The following is a 7,593-nucleotide window of genomic DNA, read 5'->3' on the forward strand; positions in this document are numbered from 1 at the left end:
GTAAAGGCTCCAAAGTCACAATACAGCTGTAAGTTTCTCTAATAAAGTAACTTCTGAAAAAGAATGAGAAGAAATAACTAACCCAGGTTTGAAAGAAAAGGGACAGACTTTCTATGGAATTAATATTTAATTAAAGCTCTAAAGGACAAAAATACAATAGAGCAAAATTCTGGTGACGCTGATATACCTAATGAAAGTTCATAAACAAGGTGTGCGTAGCAAAGAGTGTGTAGGAATGTTGGTAAGAACAGTGGGGAAGGGTCATCCCTGAACATGTTCTTAAATGAAGCAATTCTTGTGTTGTTTTAAAGGGTAAATTGGAGTTTGCCTAAGTGATTAGAGAAGGATGCCTCGGCTTATGGAAGTTCAAAGTCATAAAGATGTGATAAACTACTGCAGATATTTTCATGTATATTTGTTGTTGCTTCTAGTAATGGTGATCTAAAAACTCCTACTTAAGACAACTTAAAAATCCAGACAAAATAGCTTTTAAAGTTAAAAATATCAGAATGATTATAAAAATAAGTGAGGGATTACTGGGCCAAAATACGAAACACAATGAGAGTCTAAAGATATATGCCTGAAGCCATTTTAGTTATGAGAGCATTTGAAACTGCTAAAACACACTGAGCTGTGTTTTTAATAGACACTTGATACTAGAGAAACAAAATTCAAAATCCAGCAGCAATCAAATTTGAGGACTTTGGTACAACCCAAATTTAAGTTGAGATCCCCAAAGCACAAGGAGAAGCAGAAATAAGACTATAGCCTACCTTGCCTTCTGTGTAAACTGAGAAAGTCAATCACTGAATTTGGAGTATGATTGTCTTGTAGAGTCTCAGATATAAGAGAAAATCCTGCCAAGGAGGACCATACCATTATTATAGCTCTTAATTATCCCTACTCAATAAGAGTTTCAAATATAATGTCTTGAACATAGCAAAATGTAACAAAGCACACAAAGAAAAACCATTAACAAGATTTGATAGACAAAATGGGATTAAGTATGATGTTAAAATGATCGATAAAGATTGTAAAATGGCTTGATTACTCTGCTCAAAGAAATGAGAGGGGAAGCAAATTGAACAAAAAACTGAAACTAAAAATGACATTGAAAAAGGTTTTATAAATGAACCAAATGGATACTCTGGAACTTTAAAGATATGACAGCTAATTTAAGATACCACAGGGGTGCCTGTGTGGCTCACTTAATTAAACCTCCAATTCTTTTTCCTTTTTTTTTAACACCTTAATTTTATTTTATTTCTTTCATTTTGGCTCAGGTCATGATGTCAGGGTTGTGAAATAGAGCCCAGAGTTGGGCTCTGTGCTGAGCCTGGAGCCTGCTTAAGATTCTTTTCCCTTCTTTTTCTATCCCTCCCTGCGCTCTCACTTGCTCGCTCTCTCTTGCTTGCAAATAAATAGATAGATAGATAGATAATAGACAAAGCAAAATAAAAGCAGATTATGAAAATAAATATAAAGATTTTGAAATGAAAACAAGTTCAAAATAAAATAGAGAAGACCTACACAGCTAAAAGTTCATTCAGAAAATCTACTATTAAAGAAGTCAGTATGACACAATGTTAAGATATCAAATGATTTGAGCATGTACTTTACAGAAAGGGTAATCCAAATGGCCACTCATATATAAAAACTGTTTATCTTTATTATGAATCTGGAATTAAATTAAAAATAAATTAAAACCTAGAATGACATACTATTACACACTTACCATATTGGGCAACAGTGAAAATGTCTTGCAAGAATGTGAAGGAATGACAGTGCACATAATAAAAACATATGAGGTAAGTTGGACAATATTTAGAAAACTTAAAAATTAAAAAAAAAATTTGGTCCATTCCTAGAAATACAACATGGAACTAAATGAATATTTTCACCAGGATATGCAAACAGATGATTATAGTTATTTCATTCATAACGGCAGATCAGTAGTGGTATATTTGCACAATGTTACATTAAATAAGAGAGAATATTAACAAACTGGGAGGAGGGGCTAGGTTGTTATCATAAACAGATCTTCTATGGTGCTAATTATGTTCTATTTCTCAAAATCTTTTAGTTAAAAAAGTTTTCAAATTTATATCTAGATAGATAGATAGATAGGTAGGTAGATGATAGATATCCCAGAAGCTGCAATGCTAGGCTAAGACCAGGCTTTAAAGGGCTTTTCTATGCTCTACTAAATACTTTAAACCATTCATTATATCATAGCTCAGTGTTCAAATCTCCATTTGTTTACTCAGTTTCCTAATATTTATCTTAAGGTGACCTGATCCAGACTTTTGATCACCTTTGTCTAAATATTTCTATTTTAACAAAGTCCTTTTGAACACTCAGAGACTAAAACTTAGAAAAATACTCTGATTTTTATCTCACTAGAGTGGAAAATATATAGTTACCCATTAACTAATGATATCCATGTCTACATTAGATCCATGACATTTTTAATTCTTGGGAGCTTTTGGCTAAATGAATTTTTTAAGCTTCCTTTAAATGGAGCTTTAAGCCATCGTCACATGAATAAAATTAAAGAACTAAATGAAAACAAGCCGAGTATTTACAGAGTAATAGAATGTGTAGTGGAAAGAGTACAATTCTGAAATCATAAAGCCTAAATTAGTGTGATGCATCTTTACTAGCCATGTAATCATAAACCAGTTATCTAAATGTGTTAGCCTCAGTTGTTTCACCCATGAAATGGTGATGATAATACTTATTATGCAGAGTTGTTGTGTGGATGTAATGAAGCATGGAGCACGAGAGTCTCATATTCCATGCTAAAATGATAGCTATTTTTATACTTATAATAATTCTAATAATAGTAATTAAATTGTTCAAAATGATAATATTCATTTATATTGAGGCATTGTATTGACTATTCATAGACACATTTACCAAAATAAATTTCATTTTACTTTACCCCCTCTGAGGATATATATTCCCTAATTCAATATGAATCTCATTATGAATAATAATTATCATAATAAATATGCTGATTTTTCTTCTTTTTAGGGAAGTATCCTTTACTGTTGAACATAAAGAAACCTAAGCAAGTCTGTCTTATTCAAGATTTGCATGCTGCTTTCTTATGAAACTAGATTATAGAGTTGTATGAAATAAATTCATGCAGTTAAGACATTTATGTTTGGAAAAATGGGTGGTGAGTTTAGTATTTCAAAAGAAGATTTTAAATTTAAACCTTAAAACTGAGTTCTTTCAGCCTTATTTATAGACTGCCCTTCATGCTTCATAAGTACTCCTTCATTGTAAACTAACTAATAGTTTTTGTCACAGTGTATATAACTAAAATGGATTTTGTATTCTATTATTTCAGAGTTAGTTGCAGTTTCTACTTCCTTACTTCCTTTTTTGAAAATTAGATTAATTCTACAAAAAGTTTTTTCCAGCTTTATTGAAAAATAATCGACATATTATAATTTGTAAATATAATAAATGGTTTCTTATAACATTGCAAACTTTTAACATTGTGTAAATTTTGTACAATTTGATAAATTGGCATACATCTGTATTGCAATATAATCTACATAAAAATGTTAATACATCTACTATCTCATATAGTTGCCACTGTTTTTTATGCATGTATGGTAAGGAATTTTAAGATCTACTCTCTTAGCAACTTTTATGTATATAGTACAGTAGAGATAAACTTCAGAGGTCTTGTGGGTTTTGTTCCAGACCGCCTCAATAAAGTGATTATCTCAATAAACTAAGTCAAATTATTATTATTTTTTTTTTGGTTTCCCAGTGCAAATAAAAAATTATGTTTCTCTGTGCATATAAAAAATAAACACTATACTGTACTGTTCAAAAGCATTATGTCTTTAAGGAAAAACAATGTATATACCTTAAGTAAACTAGTTCTGAGTTTTCAATGGGTCATAATTACTGATCACAGATCACCATAACAAATACAATAATAATGAAAAAACTTGAAATATTGCAAGAATTACCAACATGTGACAGAGAGACACAAAATGAACAAATGTTGTTAGAAAAATGGTGGCAGCAGACCTCTTTTATACAAGATTGCTATAAACTTTCAACTTGTAAGAATGTGATATATGCAAAGTTTAATAAAGGGAAGCACAATAAAAATGTATGTATAGATTATTAACTATGATCATCATGCTGTACATTAGATCCCCAGAACTTTTTCATATTATAGTTGCAAGTTTGTACCCTTTGACCACCTTATTCCACCCCAGGTTCACCTCTTGTCAACTCAACTCTAAGTTTCCATTAGTTTGCTTTTTCTTCAGATTCTGTATGTAAGGGATATCATAATACATAAATTAAAAAATATATATAAAATCTTTGAAATATTTCCCTTAGTATAATACCTTCAAGATCCATCCATGCTGTTGTAAATGGCAGTATTTCTTAATTTTTCATGGTTAAGTAGTATTCCATAGTATATATTTACCATACTTATTTTATTCATTCATCCATGAATGGATACTGAAGTTATTTCCATCTCTTGCTTAGAGTTAATAATTTTATAATGAACATAAGAGTGCCGATATGTCTTCGAATAGTGACTTCGTTTCCTTTAGATATATACCTAGAGGTGGGATTACTGAATCATATGGTAATTTTACTTTTAATAATATGAATAATCTCCATACTGTTTTCCATACAAATTTATATCCCTATCACAGTGCATAAGTTCCCCATTTTCCCCAATATTTACCAAAATTTGTTAGTTTTAATTTTTTAGTAGTATATATTCTAATAGGTAGTAATATCTTGTTGTGTTTTTCAGAGGTAAACAACAACAACAACAACATAATGACTTTGCCCTGAGTTTTTACGTTGAGCACTTTTTAATGCTCCTGTTGGTCATTTATATAACTTTTATAAACATATATTTTTTATAAACATATATTTTTATCCCCAGGTCTGTGAATCACCAGGTTTACACACTTCACAGCACTCACCAAATCACATACCCTCCCCAATGTCCATAATCCCACCCCCTTCTCCCCAACCCCCTCCCCCCGGCAACCCTCAGTTTGTTTTGTGAGATTAAGAGTCACTTATGGTTTGTCTCCCTCCCAATCCCATCTATATAACTTTTTTGAAAAAAAAGTCTATTGAGATCCTTTTGCTATTTTTTTAATTATATATATTTTTCTATTTGTATCTGTTGGTTATTAACCTCCTTTCAGATATAAGATTTGTGAGTATTTTCTTCCATTCTGTGGATTGTGTTTTCATTCCCCCCCCCTTTTTTTTTTTTGGCAATGCAGAAACTTTAGTTTGATACATTTATTTTTGCTTCTTTTGCTTGTGTTTTTGGCCTGGTATCCAAAAAACTATTGGCAAGACCAATGTCAAGGAGAATTTTTCCTATGTTTTCCTTTAGGAAATTTAGTTTCATGCATCACATTTAAGTCTTTAATCTATTTCAAGTTAAGATTTATGAGTGATATAAGGTTCCAGTTTCATGCTGGTTTATGTGACTATTCAGTTTTAAATATCATTTATTGAACAGACTATCTTTACCCATTACATATGTTGGCCCCTGTCAAATATTAGGTGACTGTATGAAAGGATTTATTTCTAGACTCTCAATTCTGTTCTACTTGTTTATTGGTCTATTTTTATGCCAGTATACTTTATTGTTTTGAGCATGAGGGCTTTGTAGTATAGTTTCAAATCAAGAGTGTAATTTCGCTTCTTCATTCTTTCTCAGAACTGCTTTAATTATTTGTTGTCTTTTATGGTCTCATATAAATTTTAAGATTCTTTACTTCTGTAAAAAAAATATTGGATTTTTTAAAAAGATTTTTTTTTATTTATTTGACAGAGAGAGATGACAAGCAGGCAGAGAGGCAGGCAGAGAGAGAAGAGGTAGCAGCTTCCTGCTGAGCTGAGAGCCTGATGCAGGGCTCGATCCCAGGACCCTGGGATCATGACCTGAGCCGAAGGCAGCGGCTTAACCCACTGTGCCACCCAGGCGCCCCTAACATTGGATTTTTGATAGGAATTGAATTTACAGATGGTTTTTGGTAGTATGGACATTTTAACAATGTTAATTCTTACCATTCATAAATATGAGCTATCTTTACATTTATGTCTCCTTCAATTTCTTTATCAATGTCATAGTTTATGGGGTACAGATCTTTCATCTTCTTAGTTAAATCTTTTCCTAAGTATTTTATTATTTTTGATGCTATTGTGAATTAGATTGTTCTCTTTATTTTTTCAGATAGTTCATCATTAGAGTGTTAAAATGCTCCTGTCTTGTGCTTACTTTGGCAGCACATATACTAAAATTGGAATGATGCAGAGAAGATTAGCGTGATCACTGAGCAAGGATGACATGAAAAACTATTTTAAAAAACGAAACAAAACAAAATTCTTGTCTTTTATATATTGATCTTGTATTTGGCAGCTTTATTAAATTTGTTTATTCAAAATTTTTTGTGAAGTTTTTAGGATTTTTTTACATGTAAGTTCATGTTATCCAAAAAAAGAAAATTTTACTTCTTCCTTTTTTTCTTTTGGAGTCTTTTATTTCTTTGTGTTCCTTGTTTCTCTGGCTAGGACATCCAGTACTATGTCAAATGAGAGTAGTGAAAGTGGACACACTTGTCTTTTTTCTGATCTTTAAGGGGAAAACATTCAAACTTTTTTGATTGAATATGAGATTAGCTCTAGGCTTGCAATATGTGTTTTTTCTTTAATGGATTTTTTAAATTATTTTTAAAAATTTTTATAAACATATAATGTGTTTTTATCCCTAGGGGTACAGGTCTGTGAATCACCAGGTTTACCCATTTCACAGCACTCACCATCACTCACCATAGCACCTGCCCTCCCCAATGTCCATACCCCCACCATCCTCTCCCAACACACCTCCCCCCAGCAACCCTCAGTCTGTTTTGTGAGATTCAGTCTTTTATGGTTTGTCTCCCTCCCAATCCCATCTTCTTTTATTTTTCTTTTCGTATGCCCGAAACCGCCTATGTTGCATCTCCACTTCATCATATCAGGGAGATCATATGATAGTTGTCTTTCTCAGATTGATTTATTTCGCCAAGCATAATACCCTCTAGTTCCATCCATGTCATCACAAATAGCAGGATTTCATTTCTTTTGATGGCTGCACAGTATCCCATTGTACATATATACCACATCTTATTTATTGATTGATCTGTTGAAGGACATTTAGGTTCTTTCCATAGTTTAACTATTGTGGACATTGCTGCTATAAACATTTGGGTGCATGTGCCCCTTCAGAATGCCACGTTTGTATCTTTAGGGTATATATCCAGTACTATAATCACTGGGTCATAGGGTAGTTCTATTTTCAGCTTTTTGAGGCACCTCCACGCTGTTTTCCAGAGTGGTTGCACCAGCTTGCATTCCCACGTACAGTGTAGGAGGGTTGCCCTTTCTCCACATCCTCACCAGCATCTGTCATTGACTGACTTGTTCATTTTAGCCATTCTGAAAGGTGTGAGGTGGTATCTCATTCTGGTTTTGATTTGTATTTCCCTGATGCCGAGTGATGTGGAGCATTTTTTCATGTGTCTGTTGGCC

The 7,593-nt window shown here is 32.4% G+C and overlaps 1 pseudogene; it reads left to right on the top strand.

Moving 5' to 3' along the window:
• Positions 1–6,293: 6,293 nt before the first annotated feature.
• LOC131810656 (U6 spliceosomal RNA) lies at positions 6,294–6,411 on the top strand (annotated as a pseudogene).
• Positions 6,412–7,593: the final 1,182 nt, after the last annotated feature.

The sequence above is a fragment of the Mustela lutreola genome, chromosome 10 (genome assembly GCF_030435805.1).
Source record: "Mustela lutreola isolate mMusLut2 chromosome 10, mMusLut2.pri, whole genome shotgun sequence".
NCBI lineage: Eukaryota > Metazoa > Chordata > Mammalia > Carnivora > Mustelidae > Mustela > Mustela lutreola.